The sequence below is a fragment of the Sorex fumeus genome, unplaced genomic scaffold, assembly GCF_029834395.1.
Source record: "Sorex fumeus unplaced genomic scaffold, SorFum_2.1 ptg000014l, whole genome shotgun sequence".
Lineage (NCBI taxonomy): Eukaryota > Metazoa > Chordata > Mammalia > Eulipotyphla > Soricidae > Sorex > Sorex fumeus.
The window spans coordinates 17,254,217-17,270,930 of record NW_026606071.1 but is presented as its reverse complement, the minus strand read 5'-3'; positions in this window follow the sequence as shown (position 1 = coordinate 17,270,930).

The following is a 16,714-nucleotide window of genomic DNA, read 5'->3' as shown; positions in this document are numbered from 1 at the left end:
TATCTGAGAAACTGTCTGCCATAGAGGCAGGGTGAGGACTGAGATGGGTGTGGGTGGAGGAGGGGGACAATGGGGACATTGGAAAGTTTGCACTGGTGGAGAGATGGGTGTTTGATCATTGTATAGCTGAATCTCAAACATGAAAGCTTTGAAACTATCTGTTCAATTAAAAAAAAGAATAATTGCTTTAGAAAAAGTAGTCATGTCTGTTATATGATATAGTGTAGCTGCGACCCAATGTTATAAAATTATATTGTTTCTAGTAAGTGTATAAAATTGTTGGTAATCGAGAAGTACTCTGGCTACCCAAAATGATGTTAGTAATTCATCTTCTATTTTTATGATACCCACTTGAACACTTCACAAGGATAAAAGAAGATAAAATAGCATTATTCAGGAAAAGAAGTCATGGTGACTTCTTGGAGCATTGTGACACCCTTGTGGCATAATTAATTATAGTTCCCTTTTATTGAATTCCCACTGTGTCAGGCGCTGTTATGTGATTTTCACTATAGTGACTTAAAGCAATAAATTTCCCTCATCTTATTTGAGCTTCATGGATCAGTTAGGAATCTCTTCCCTCCACATCTCACATCCTTTAGTTTTAAGCTTAAACAGTGCTATGGGGCTCACACCCTCCAAACTCTAGATCTTTCTTCCAAGTCTTGCTCAGCTTTGTCTTCAGTTTCTTATGATCTGGTTAGAAATGGTATGTTCAGCTGGTTGATCCTCCCCTTCTATGACAGTTGAATGGGATAGCACCTCACAATCGAAGCCACCTCAGAATCCTGAAATTTGTTTCAGATCTTATAACTCCTTCCCCGCACTTCCGTAGTTTTTTCTCATTTGATGTTTTTCCCAGATCTCTCTTTTACTCAATGATCATAAATTTTGTTCTTTTCCATTTACTCTTTCCTGTTCCTGGAAGACTCATTAGCATCAGGCTTTGTTGCTGCTTCCCTCGGACGACAGGGCACCTCTCAGGGTTTTGCACTCTGAGCTATTGGAGATAGCATTACCTTATTGAATGCATGAGTGCAGAATGCATCTTCATATCCCCAGATTGCTCCTGGCTGGATTTTCCTGGATCAAGGCACAAAACTTGCTCTAACTAATTGAAGGGCTCCTGGAATCACTCCCATTGTTCAGAAAGGGCCAATTCAGTCAGAGGACTAACGTGGCCACCATCATTTTTTAAGTCAGAGAGAAAAATTGCCACCAGATGGTGCCCAAACTGCAGCTACAACTAGGATGGATATGGATGGGGCAGCCAAAGACCCCAGACTGCCTTAGCTGACCATTTCAGCGTCACTTGGGTTATTTCTTTTACTCTAAATTCACATCCCCACATTATATGCAATTATATTATTCTTCCCTGACCTAATTGAGTTGTGGCAGGGTTTTATTGATGTCTTATTTTTCTTGCTGTCTAAACTGTAGTTTCTGAGGAGAATACTTCATCCTCACAAGTTTGTTGAGTGCCACCTGTATTTCTGTAGAGCAGATTAATCATGATCAGATAAAGAAGCTCAAACTACAGGTGCACTGACTTCTTAGAAGGCCTGGGAAGGCCCTGAAAATGAGCTCATCAGGTTGGATTGTTGTGAATCTTGAGAGTAAAATATTTTGGTCACTATTTTTCAAATTGTTGTCTATTCTGACTTAGGCGTCATCATCATACTTGCCTTCATAGCAGATGGTTTTGGAGTGGTCAGCATAGACCTCAAGGGTTCGCATCCTTTGTGGTAACTCAGGGTCCTTTGTGTGGTTCCATGCTCAACCCCTCTGAAATTCTAAATAATGTTAAGAAAAGGGCCCCTATTTTTATTTGTACTTTACCCCATGATTTATGTCACTGACTCTAGGAGTGGTTTATAAACATTTTGAGTTGGTGATAATTGGGATTCAGTGGGACATATTAGGGGGGTAACACTCATTTCCATGTGGTATTGTCCATAAGAGATTGCCTATTCAGCCAACACTGTCAAGACATCCACTAATTCTCCTTTCACCCAGAGCTATGGCACAGATGGCAGGACCAGAGGGTGACCACAAGTAAATACATACTCTGCGGTCCAGCACCAGAAATTTCTAAGTTGTGGACCAGAAACACATTTTTAAAAGATACGGAGCCAGAAGTTAATCTATAGAAAATTCTTTCAGTTGTTAGTGACATAAAATAAGGAAGGGATGTGATTCTTAATTATATCCACGCAAAACAGAAGTTCTGGGACTGGAGAGATAGCACAGCAGGTAGGGCGTTTGCCTTGTATGCGGCCAACCCGGGTTTGACTCCCAGCATCTCATATGGTCCCCTGAGCACCGCCAGGAGTAACTCCTGAGTGCAGAGCCAGGAGTAACCCCTGTGCATCGCCGGGTATGACCCTAAAACAAACAAGAACCAGAAATTCTATTTACAGGAATATATATTTGATGAAGCATATGTAGTTTAAATATGCCACATTTTCCCTTTTTTGGAGATAATTATGTAAAATGCAATTGATCAAAATTTCTATATAGGGGAAGCAGATCTCAGGTAAAACTGAGGAAGTCTGTGTGGAAATTGCATCTTGGAAAGTTACATCTCAAATATTAATGATTATAAACAGATTTCTATCTACCATTATAGAATAATGGTTGAATTGGCTTTGTATTCATTTTTTTATGGAATGAGAAAATCATTCCCATTTGAAGTAGTGAACAAAAAGTGTGCAGACAAAAAAAATCATGAAACACATGTAGAAAAATATTGCAGAAACACAAAACTGTCATATTAGTTTTCAGGGATTCCCCAAACTGATAGTATTTTTCAACATATAAAACTCTGTATCCATAGCCCCAGAGGGAGAGTACAGTGCCTTGCATGTGACGGGCCCAGAGTCCATAGTTGGCACCTCATATGATTCCCTGAGGACCTCCAGGAAAGATCACTAAGCACAGACTTGGGAGTAACCCCTGAGCACTGTGGAGTGTAACCAAATACTGCCCCCCAAATAAATAAATAAAACTGGAGTAGATGGGCTACATCCAGTAGTGTCCAGGGTATGTGCCTGGCTCTATATGTTCAGGGATCACTCCTGTGGAAACTTACACAGTGCTAGGGATTGAACTAGGGCCAATCAGGATTTTATGCAAGGCAAGTGTCTTGACCTCTGTAATCCCTGGCCCCTCAAACTGTGTACTCTGTAACTTGTTTTCTCAATCTAAATTCAGCTGGGAACTGACTTTTGGGTTCCTTTTCTTAAAGATGGTCTATGTTTGAAACCTCCTGGAACCTGGCTCCATTCCTGAGCACCTGCAAGTCTGTGATTTACATATCATTTTACTTGAGCCTCACAAAATTTGAGACCAGTATTTTTCCTACTATCATCACCCATGGCAAAATTTGGGCGCCCTGAGGTTTTCTGAGTGGTACCCAGGAGACCTGGGCCACTCCTGGTGATTCTTCGCCAACTTGGCCAGCATTTTAATGTGAGGCTCAGCCCAAGGATGTGAAGCTGCTAAGATGTTGTAGTGCCAAGGGACATTGGAGTTAGCAGAGGTGCTCCTCCTCTACTTAGAGGGATTCACTACTTCAGTGGTTGTCAGGAGCCTCCAGGCCTACACCTGGTGATGCTTGGGGGTAGACAATTCTGGGGTTTGAACTAGGGTTGAGTGCACGCAAACCAAGAACTAACCCCTGTGCTCTCTCCCCAGCCCTTACATCACAATGATGGAATTACTAAAGTGAATACTATCATCATGTTTCGACATTTGTCTATTTTTGTTTTCTGTTTATTTTTTTAAAAGAGGCTCAGCAAATAAAAATCAGTGAATTAATTTCTTTAGGTTTGCTAATTTTCAGAGGCACCTTAGAACAGCATCTTGTTTCTAACTCTTTCTCATCTCTCTTCCTCCCTGGCAATCACAGAGGAGCATTTTGCAAACTGTAGGACAAGGGAGTCCAAATGAACGCCTTAAGAGTATCGGGGTTATACATTTGAAAGTGGAGAGGTGTAATTATTTCCTCACCCACACTTTCCTGTGGAAGTCTGCTACTCTTTCTAGGTACCAGGTACTCATTTTGTGGGACTTGGGTGTGGTAGCCACACATACCATGAATATATCGATTTCAAACCGTTGATGTTTTTGTAGATTGAGTCATCTGAAAATGGAGGGACACCTGTATTCAATTTTCCCTGGAATGTACAAGTAAGGTCTCTTATACTTTTCATTTCAGATGAGGTTTTTCTGGATGACACCATCTGGGTAATGTCACTTTGATTAAAGTAAATATGCTGCATAGTTAACACTGGGAGCCTATTTGAATTTCCCTAAGTAGCCACATCATACAGAAGCAGAAGGCAGCTGGCTCTCTGGGTTGGGAGAAAGAGAGTGTTGCTTCCACGCTTTGGTGTCAGAATGGCAGTGTGTGGCCGGCTGAGCTCTGAAGAGTTTTGTGTATTTTTCTTTTCTTGCCATTGGGCTATTAAAAAAAAGTTTTCAGTTTATTTTGACACTAAGAAGAAAATATATAAAAATAAAAAACTTAGCTTTGTGATTGCCAAGTTTTTCTTCCAAACTAAGAAAAGAAACCAGTTGTTGAAAAATATGATGAATGATATCCTTTGTTTTATTTGCAGTTGCAGCACAAGAGGGCATTGCCACTGGAGTCAGGCCAAGCTCTCCAGGCAGGCAGGAGCACTGGGTGGAAAAGCAGTCTATGGACTGGTGGCAGAAGCAGTTAGGTTAGTGTGTCTACTTCTCATCCAGCACACTTCCCTCCCCTGCCCACATGTCCATCGCTCCTATCTTTCAGCCATTCTTGGTGTTTTCAGCACTTGCTACTGCTGAGGATGTCATCTATTTGTAAGGAAACGCCATTGGTACAATGTGGGGTGTTCAGCCTTTAAGATGTGGTTTTCCCAACTTCCACAGCTACCAAGTTATTTGACTGTGGGCTTATGTATGGTGAAGGCAATAGTCAGTTGTTAATGTGTAAGCAAACCCTACGATTGTTAGCATTATTCCTTCTTTATTGTTGTCTTGTCACCAAGTGGTTTGGGAATGCCAAGGGGCAGAGAATCTAAGTCAACCTCAGAACACACAGTCCCCTTCTGATCTCTCTTGGCCACCCACACACTGGAATTAAGAGGAAGGGGTGGCTGGGAGGGGACACGTTTCACTTTTAAGGATAGGAGAAAAATGTCTATAATGCCTTTAAAACATTCACATGTTTCCTAAGAACTGAAAACTAAAACTGCTCTGTGGGCATGGGTAAACTGAAAGAGGGCAGAACCCAGAGCATGTCCTGATTCGGAAGTCCGAGCTGGGGACTTTACGTTCCTTGGTTGGCATAGTTCACTGATTTATAATGAATTTTGTTTGCCAGGTTGTTTTTCCTGCTAGACTGTGAGCTATTTGAGAACAGAGATGGTTTTATTCACTTTGGTAATTTCGATGACTGGCATCAGAAGCTCTTCAGTAAATCCACTGAAATACAAAATAGCCAAATTCAGAGTCCAGGTGTGGGGTCAGAATTACACAACCCTCAGTCCAGGCAGACATTTCCGTCATTTATCAAGTGACTCAAAGTCTCATCGCATAATGTGGAGGCACATTGAGGAGGTTCAGTTAAAAGAAGAAACTCCTTGGAAGTTTTTGGAAACATAAAGTTTGACTAAGGTTATGCTGTGAGGATGGAGATCAGACATGGAGATGCCAAAATTCCTCATAAAGGCAGAGGGTAAAATGACTCCAGAATGCAGACACCTGCCTCTAACTTGCCTTGGAATGCCAGGGGAGGGAAATGTGTTCATTTGAGTCCTTCACACCTCTTCTATTATCTCTGCTCTTAAATTCAGGGCCATTTTAAATGCCCCACCATCTACTTGTAAACTCTTTAAGCAGAAATGATGCCAAGTTCTGTTCTGTGGCTACCAGATTGGATCTTTGCTCTCCCTGCTTCATTCAGTTAATTGAGCTGTGTTAGATGGTTCAGTAATTTATTCTGTGGAGTCTTTCTGTGCAAACAATCCCAGGCTGAGGGAAAGCGACTTAGCTGAATCTTTCAAACACTTGAAATACAGGATTCATGTTTTGGAAAACACCAGTGAGTCAGTGTCCTCAAATGTCATCAATAAAAGACAGTCTCCATCATCAGCTTTTCATTAACTGAGCTCTGAGTTGCCTCCTTTTATTGCTTTTTACATGTTTACAGTATCTCATTCTTTCCTTGATTCTGGATTTTCACACCATATGGCCACATCTTTAAGTCATTTTTCAGCTGCTCTATTAAATAGTAAAATGAGATTCAGAACAGATTTCTTTGATTTTTAAAATAGCATTTTGGGTGTGTGAATTTTTTGTAAATATAAAAAAAAGAATTTAAGCACTCAAAAGCATGGGATTTCAGGTATTCCTTCCCTGGCAATATAATATGCAGCTTTCTACACTCTTTGAGTAAATATATCTTTATCTTGTGGAATTTTACCTACAGTGTAATTGATTCATTCATCCAACTTATTGAGATTCATTTTTACTTAAGTAAGATTTAGTTGCTACTCTTGCTAATAAACACAGATTGAAAATGAAATTGGAAGTATATCTTATGGTTATTCAATATTATGTTTATTAAAATAATTTCTATGGCTTATAAACATATATTAATAATTCTCATGATAATGGTAATACTAATACATAATAAAATAAGATGTAGAATTATTTTGTATTTTACCTTTTTCCACCTGGAATTTTCAGTGTCAGTTCTTCAGAAATTGCAGAGTCTCTCTGTACATTTGAATTGGTCAGTGGGGACTTAAAGCATATAGTCCTGCAATTTAACACAATTTACTCTGTAAAAGATTAGACATGTAAAAGGCTATTAAATAGTTACTGCTTTCTTTCTAAGCCAGAAAGAGCATTTTGGTGTAAGTTGATTGGGATTTTCTTTTAAAAGATATTACTTAACAAAAAGGAGCCCTTGCATAAACAAAATTTTATAACAGAAGTAAGTCTGCCATTGATTCAGACTTTAGCATCAAGGATTGTGTCAATCACAATTAATCAGCTTATGTGTATGAGATCTGAAATATTCAATTATCCATTAAAATCTGGACATCGACTTGAAGAAATAACTGACCGATCAAGACTTGATTATTTAAAGTTAAAATCAGTGCACTCAACAACTAACAAGTCAATAGTCTCCTAATTGTAATTCAATAAAGTCAATTTTAAGAAGTATACAATTTTAGTGTTATAAATACAATTCACATATTTTTGGCTCTGGGGATTGTTGTATTTGCTAGAGAAATATGCTTTAGTTGAGGGTATTAAGTTTCATTGAATGTATATATTTTGATTATGATTAGTATTAAATGTGTCATTTAATATGAGACATAGAAAAGTAACAAGCTGAAGCAACTGTTCTTACAAGGGGTAATTACAAGGAGTAATTCAGTAAGATTCCACTTTTTTGAATTTCCTTATATTTTCATTATTTTTATAGTCATCATGGCAGATTTACACAGGATTTTTAAATGACAGTAATAAGAAATTTTCTTAATTTTTTATCCTATTAAAAATTTAAGGAAAAATGATTTACATATGTTCTGTTTTTTATAACATCAATCTTTGGAATAAATAAATGATATCTTTCAACATGTGTACCATTTCTCACAATGTTATGATTGACTCCATCAAACTTTAGAGGGCCATGTTTTCCACACAATAAACATCATCTCTTCTCCAGCATTTACAAAACACCTGAAAGTTAATGGTAGTAGAAAATTATAATGACATGATGAGTTTCCCTCAAAAACTGAAATTAAGGCAGATGACACATTTTTTAAAAAGTGAAAAAGGTGGAGTGACAATTGAACATGGAAAGTACAGTCAGACAAGCATCCCTCAAACTCTTCTCATTTCAGCCTGAAGGGCAGCAAACTGTCAGATTCAACACGGACTTAGAAGAGGTGTAAAATGATTTCTGGAGTTTCCAGATCAGTACCTGTCAAGAAATAGCTATTCTTTTCATAAGATTATTCAACAAGTATTTACTGAGGATACTGTGGTTGGGCAGTACTAAGAGATATAGCCGAGAGTGAACCAGGTGTCTGTTCTTTGTAGCATGCTTTCTACTGATAACCTACGAATAGATGAGGAAATTGAGATTTCTTATGGTGCTGAGTATCACATAGAAATATTGAAAATGAAATTGAAGAGGAAATATCGGATAGTCGGGGGTCTGGAGAATATGGTGAGAGACAGCTTTATTGATAAGACACCCTTTGAATAGAGGACAGAAGAAATAGTGTGTGCTTGTATGAAGAAAGGTCAGTTGCTAGGACAGCCAGAATGTAGCACTGTAGCACTGCTCTCCCATTGTTCATCGATTTGTTCGAGTAGGCACCAGTAACGTCTCACAACAAATTGTGAGACTTGTTACTGTTTTTTGGCATATCGAATACATCACGGATAGCTTGCCAGGCTCTTCCCTGCCGGCAAGATACTCTCAGTAGCTTGCTGGGCTCTCCGAGAGGGGCAAAGGAATCCAACATGGGTCTGCTGCGTGCAAGGCAAATGCCCTACCCGCTGTGCTATCACTCCAGCCAGAATAAACATGTTTTACAATAATAATCATGTTTGACACATCATACCAAGTGGGAAAGATACAGCTAACAAGAATGTGCAGATCAAAGGATTCCTTATTTTTCTAATTAATATCCTGAAAAACTATTCTGTTTACTATTATATTAAGTGTCTTGCACAGGAAGCATAGGGTTGGGCATTTTCTAGCAGTAACAAAATTTCTGTGATTTCCTATCCTCTGATAATAATTTAATTTAAGGCACTTACTCAGGCCCATGTAATTTTGAATGGTGGAGTCAGGATTTGACTGTGGGTCTGTTTGACTCCAAAAGTCCCTCCCTATATCGTCATCTTTCCCAAAGGGTGAAATACCTGGAAACATAGCAACATGAAAGGACTATTAAAATACCTTCAAAATGTGACAGATACTAATGCTCTTAGTGAAATGAGGGAGACTGAAAGGTCTATTGGCAAAAATTAGAACTGCTAAGGTCTACCAACATCTGATTGGCCTCACTAAAAGCTTCAAGATTTTCCACCATGTATAGAAAATATGGCTCCTATCTCGTAAGTTTGGACCCATGGATGACTAATTCACATAATCTATGAGTTCTTTCTCTCCTCAAGTGAAAAACGTTTACTTTGGCTTTAGTGCTTTTGGAGTTTTCAGCTATTAGAGTGCAGATTTGTCTGTACTAATATAGTCAGCCCCCTGTTTTGAGTAAAATCCACCCAATTTCTTTAAATAGCCTTGGAAATGTATTAAAATTTTGCCAAATCCTATTTTTTGACCAGTCTGTATTCCTAAGATGAACACATTACTATTCATCTGAAATAATATAGTTAGGAAGTGTATGTTTTTTTCAATGATGAAGTTTAGAGCATTTCTGTTCCTCTAAGATATGTCAGCATCCACCTTTCTGATTCAGATTGACATCATTGGTTGGAAAAGTGATCTTTAACTGAAATAATTAGAGATACAGATCTTACTCGTTATGTCTCTCCTCTTGTGAGGTTTTGGTCCAACAGTTTGAGCTAACCTTGCAGAGGAAAAATGATAACAAAGTGAAGTACACATATAATGAGTATCTGTTAAAATAATACCTCTGGAAAAAAACTAAAGCTTAATGCAACCCGGGAATTTTTTCTGCTTCTTCAGCAGATTCACATTACAGCTGGTTTAGGTCTTGGCCCAAGTGGTTCTGAGTTCTTGATGTCAATGCCATATGTTTCAGAGGTATACTAGTCCAATATCTGTTTAGATGCTCACTTCATTCATATGTGCTGTGCGTTTAATTCTAGACACTGATTCTTAAATTGAATGCATACATATAGATATCAAAATTTGACTTTGAGTTTTAATTACCCTTTAATTAGTATTAAACTAATGGTTATTTTTAAAGAGTGGATAATATTTTGTGATAAAGATTCACAAGGACAAAGCTTTATAAACATTCTTAAATTTTTATTTTATTGTGGAACATTAATACGTGTTTTATGTTTCTGTCAGTTGCTCAAGTAAATATTCCTTCTTCATCTATTCCCCAGACAATGTGCACTAACTCCAGAAAGTTTCTGTTGAAGACTAGACAAAAATCATACATTGGGTTATTTGCCCTTTAATCATACCTAACCATATTTGCCCTTTAATCGTTATCTAAATGATAAATTACTATCATTTTCAACTTCATGTATTATTTTCATTTCCAATCATATCATTGTTTCCAAGGAAACTTCAGACATAGAAAAACTTGTAGACAGTTGAATATATTAATCTTACATATACTATTGTGGCATTGAAAATAGAGAAGAAGAAAGGAACTTGAGCTCTACCTCCAGGATAAAGATAAATTTCTATGCTGGACACAAGTGGACTGCAGAAATAGGAACTTAGGTGAAAATACAATCAGCTGTGTAAAAAACACATATCACCGAAATGGGGATAGAATAAAATACAGAAGCAAAGCACAGAAATGAAAAGTAGACATCATGTACATGGGCTGTTGGTGGGCACACAAGTAATCAACAAACAGCAAAGGTCCAGAAATTACCAAGCCCTGGTTTTTAACTTCAAGTTTCTAATAGCTACAGACTTCAGATATATGGAGTATTAGATTTAGTTTATCAGAAGTGAGATCTGTGATGAGAAAGAAATTTTAACGTATTTTAAAATCTAGCATTGGGGCCAAAGTGATAATATAGAGTTAGGGAATTTACCCTGCAAGTGGTTGCTGACCCGGGTTCAATCTCCAACACCCATTATAATCCCTGGAGCCTCTCTAGGAGTGAGCACAGAGCCAGGAGTAAGCCCTGAGCTTTGCTGGGTGTGACACAAAATAGCACTGTAGCACTGTCCTCCCATTGTTCATCGATTTGCTCCAGTGGGCACCGGTAAGTCTCCATTGTGAGACTTGTTGTAACTATTTTTGGCATATCAAATATGTCAGTGGGAGCTTGCCAGGCTTTGCTGTGCGAGTGGGATACTCTCGGTAGCTTGCCGGGCTCTCTGAGAGGGATGGAGGATTCGAACCCAGGTCAGCCGCGTGCAAGGCAAATGCCCTACCTGCTGTGCTATCACTCCAGCCTGAAATAAACAAAAAGCTAGTATTGGGGCCAGAAAGATAGCGGGTAAGATGCTTGCTGGGGCTCGATCCCTGGTACTGCATATGGTCCTCCTGTGCTCTCCCACAAGTGAACTCTGAATATGATAAAGAGTAAGGGTTGAGCATAGACTGAGGTGGTCAAAACATTAAAATGAATAAAATCTAGTATCAATCTAGTAAATTCAGTGAAAAACATTATTTTATGATGCCTTGTTTCACAGTTGCTTTGGGAGCTTTATACTTTAGGTATTAGTGAAACTTTCTAACAGTTCATTAAGCATGATAGAAAAATGACTTACAATTTTCCTCAAATTCCATCTTCTATCATTTTAAGGTTATTTTTAGGCTTTTTTCCTTTTCAACATGGGCTGGATCGATAGAACAGCTATAGGGCGTTTGCCTTGGATGCAGCCAGCCCAGCCGAGCCGGGTTAGATTCCTACATCCCTCACAGAGAGCCCGGTAAGCTACCTAGACTATCTCACCCACACGGCAAACCTGGCAAGCTACCTGTGACGTATTCAATATGCCAAAACACAGTAACAACAAGTCTTAAAAAATGGAGAAGTTACTGGGCCCACTCGAGCAAATCGATGAACAATGGAAGGACAGTGTTTCAGTATGTTTTCTTTTTCAACAGAATTATTTGCAGATTATATTTTACACATAAAATTTTAAAATTGAAAAAAGACAAAATTTGTAATAGTTAGCACTCTGCATTACTTATCTGTGTGCTATTATATAAGAAGAACAATTGTGGAAATTAATTCATATAATCAATGTGATTTTTTAAAAGCTGAGAGTACATACAGATATGCATATATACACATATATTTGAAAAGAACACCTTTGGGCCTCATGGTTAATTGTTGTGGTCCCTCTTGCCACCTTGTGGTAGAGCATTATTTTTTTTTCTTTATACTATTAGTTAGTCCTTTGGAAACTCCAGTCATCAAAGTAAACAAAAATGGATGGCCTTCACTGTGTTATATTATATGGATTTAACATAAATTTTACATTATGTACAATGACACTATTAAATGTGTTAATGCAACACATAAAATGACCAATTCTCTTTAAATTTTAGTATTTAGCATATTTGTTTTGATTGTACATGTGGGAGCAGTGAGAGCAGCTCTGTAGAAATACTTTGCAAGTTGCCATAGTGACTAAATTGTAATGCTTTATGATGTCTTTCCCCTGGGTCTTAATTCAGTGGCATGTTTTTTCAATCAAAATCTAGTAGGTGATGTTTATGTTTGAGTATTTTTTTAAAAATTGTGTACACATATGTGGGTTTATAACTTTACGTAAGTATATCATTTGATCATATTACATACTAACATTTCTTTTTTTTTTCCTTTGCTGGGTATCATATCTCCTTTCTCCTCTTTTTTACCTTACCCATCTACTAAACTATGTTAACAAATGGTGTGTACCCTTTCCTTTTCCTTCTCCACTTTCATAGTTATTTATAGGCATAAAAATGCAGGTACAAAATATAAATTAGGATTTCATAAAAATTCTCCCAGTTAACTGCTATACAGTAGTTCTTATTTATTCCCTTTAATAGCTACTTATGAATGTAGTTATGAATGGGCCATCATTTATAAGTTCAATGAATGAACCATCCTGTTTCCTTTTTTCTTCAATGAATTATGCTTTCATGATTATCACTATACATATGTCTTCACTAACCCATGGTGTTTCCAATTCTATGGTATGGGTCTAAAAGGTTAAAAATCAAAGGGTCAAAGAATATATTATGTATTTGAAAATTTTGTAGAACTTGCCATATTACTTCGCAAAATGAATATACCACATTACATTTATGCCTAGTATTACTTTCAACTATTTTTCCTCCTGGTCCCTACAAGGAATAAGTGTTCTACAATTTAAAAATAATAAATAAGTCACAAATGTGTTCTGTGTATAAGCCATAATAATACATAAAAGAGTTTTCTACTTGGCTGATAGCAATTTGAAGACATATTCTGATTTCAGAGCTATTAAAGTACAAAATATGTGTACTTTACTTAACATAGATAAATAATGGAAAGTATATCTGTAGGTATCATAAGAAAAATTATCTAAATAATTTAGGGGCCAGAAAGAGGCTGAGTTTGTGTTTTGCATGCATGAGTTCTATCCCAAACATCACCACATAGTCCTCTGCGATCCCAGAGCAAATCCCAAGTATAAAGCCTGGAGTAGCCCCTGAGCACTGCTTGGTGTTCCAATTCCACCCACGCAAAAATTATAAAGGGTGTTTCTTGGAAATTGTGAACTCAGATAATCTTGTGATCCCCCGAATCTAGTTACAGATATTTGTTGGCAAATCCCAGAGTCTCCATGGGATTAGTTTCCCAAGGAACTCAGTCTAGGGTATGGTTTGGGAGTTGCTTGGGTGTGAGGAGTCCCATCCTTGTATTAAATGGAGTACCAGTAGCTCCTGAGATTTCATTTTGGTATTGTTCATAGAATTTACCTGGTGGTGATCAAGGAAGGGACAATGCCAATTGAAGGTTCAAAAGGGACAATTGAACCTTCTGAGGAGTGAAACACTTAAGAACTACTCCTTAAGTCATAGACCCAACAAGCATATTTACTTGAGTTTAACGTCAATCTTTTTATCTCAATTCCCTGCTTTTACCTGGAACACACAAATCACAATTTTTTAGGATTTGCCGTTATTGAATAATTGCTTAGGATCGTTTGACATTACTTCCCAGTCTCTGTGTAGTCTGTGGAGGAAGACTGCCTGGCAGATAATCTCTTAAGAGTAGATCAGGCCCAAGTGATGCAACATCCATTTGGTTCTAGAGAAAAAGATAGATTGGAATAAAAAGCATGTACACGATGATTTTTCCTAGGAAGTGAGCCTCCCAAGTCTAGATAGTTGACCACACTTAGAAAATTATCCAGTGAATTTGGGATACTCGGATTCTTTGGGATAAACAAATAACTCTTCTAGATTATATTTCATTTCAACACTGCATTTCTGGTCTTGAAATTGTGCTTAAACAAACAATTTAGTCAACTTACAAACACAGTAACAAGTGTCACAATGGAGATGTTACTGGAGCTGGTCGAGCAAATCAGTGAACAATGGGAGGACAGTGACAGTGACAGTGACAAATACAAAATATACTCTAATATACTCTTTGTGTAAGTAACTCTGATTTGAATACAGTAGGTGGCTATTTAAGTTCCCATGGTTTTAGAGAACAGTCAAAACAATTTATGTTGTCTTTGGTTTACTGTCAATCTTTACACTCACAAACTTAGAAAGGTATCTTATAAGGTTGAACAGAGGTTTTTATTGCAATCTGGTGGGAAAGTACATGACCAAGTACTCCCTCTAAACAAAAAAAAAACCTCTCATAATGATTACTTGATAATTTGTCCACTGATAGAGGCTACCCTGTCCCATTTATAGGTCATTACAGTCAGTGAAAATTGTTTTCCTGTCACAAGAATTTGCAATTATACTAGAATGTCATCATTTCAGGAAGCTATAAAGCAGTGAACATGTTTATTTTCAGCCACAAAATAAAAAAATATCCTGAGAACCAGATTTTCTTGGCAGTTTGAAACATTTATTAGAAAATCTATAATTTCTTTTTTGTAATCCCACACTCAGTGGGCATCCCTTTAATAGAGGTATGTCAAGCCTGGAGAATTATATGGTACATTCTGAAGTTGCTTTGCTGGGAAAAATAAGACTCATGTCTTAATTTATATGCTTGTTGAGTTCACCAACATCTTGGCTCATGAGAAAGCGGAATTAAAGTTTTGTCCTGGTTTAAAGAAACCTAAAGTTCTCTCAGGTGCCCTTAGACACGTTAAAAGAAAGGCATTGAATTTTGACATGGGTCTTTTACCTTCAAAAGGTTCTCTATAAAATCAATGACTAGATGGGAGCTCTGTGTGTAATACCACAGGTGGAGATTGTCTTTATTTTTCTGCATTTCTACTGTATTCTTAATCTTTATTTGTTCCCACTTAAAAACATACTTTGGGTGATTTCTCTTTTAGATTTGATCCCAATATGAAAAAAAAAGACAATAATCATTAAAATGTGTTAGGAAGATAAGATCTAGCTCCTGAGGTCCAGAAATGTACCAGCTGCACTTCAGAAACTAAATGCATATCCTATATTATTCTATTTGGTAGTGTATATGATATATGGTGGAGACTTTAAATAACTGCCTGTATGAATGATGGAGTCTGAAGTTTTAATCTAGTAGGGTTTAAACCTTTCATTAATATTTCTTACTCTTGGCTCCCATTACATTTTTTCATCTATTACACGAAGTAAACTATGACTTTCCTTTTTGTTATAGAGCTTGGAGGCACTTTTTTTTAACGTGGGAATGTTGACTCCTTCATCCATCCTTATTCCCTCTTGAACCACACCCCTAGCCATTATTGGTGAGAAAGCCCAGAAGAAAGCTTCCTTTAATGCTGGACTGAAGACTAAACCACATGAGCCCTTCCTTCTATGTGGGAACTCAAACCCTGGCCCCACCTCTTTGCTACTCAACCCCCCCCCCCCCTCATCCCACAAGGCAGTACATTTTCCAAATTCTCTTAGGCCATTTTAGATCTGCTTTGGGACTGTTCTGCTCTCCCTAGAAAACTATGTGTGTGCAATACATATAAGATAAGTGTAATACATGTTTGTGTCAAGCTTGCTAGGCCATAATATATATACATATATATATATGAGTGTAATACATATTTGTGTCAAGCTTGCTGGGCTATAGTATCCAGATATTTGGGAAAACATTATTCTCAATGCTTTTGTAAAGATTATTTTCAAATGAGAATAACAGTTATATCAATACACTTTGAATAAAGCAGATTACTTTCCATGATGTGAGTGGGTCTCACCACTCAGTTGAAGAAAATGTCATAGAAAAATTGACTTTCCTTGACACAGAGGATCTCAGCAAGCCAGACTGCCTTCAAACTTGAACTAAACATCAGCTCTTCCTGGGTGTCCTGCCAACCAACTTTGCAGATTTAGGGTCCTTCAGCTGTAGAAGACACAATGGGCAAATAAAGAATAGGGCATGTTGGGACTTTATACATTAAGAGTGTCTGCTGATTGGCTATATGAAATAGCCCAAGTTCTGCTTTTCTTATATCTATTGTATGTTAATGTACTTACTAACTATTGCTACTATCTTTGTCAACTTGAACAATGGCTCACTTGTTGGGAGTCTTAATGCAGGGGAGCTAGACTTTTTTTTGGGAAAGATTAGTTTCTGGCTTCTCTACAGATATGAGGATTTAAGGGTCATAGCAACATAAAAAAAGATTCTGTTATGGTTAAACAATCTATAAGCCTTGCTCACTTTATAAACAGAAGATAAGCCCTGTTTCATGGGATTGTTCTGAAGGGCAAATGAGAAGTTAGAAGACACTGGTACTGAGCCTGGTACCTCTCAGGCCCTCAGAATGTCTCTCCACCGCTGAGGAGATTTTACTCGATGCTACTTTTACTTTCAGCAACTTAAAAAATAAGCACAGACATCT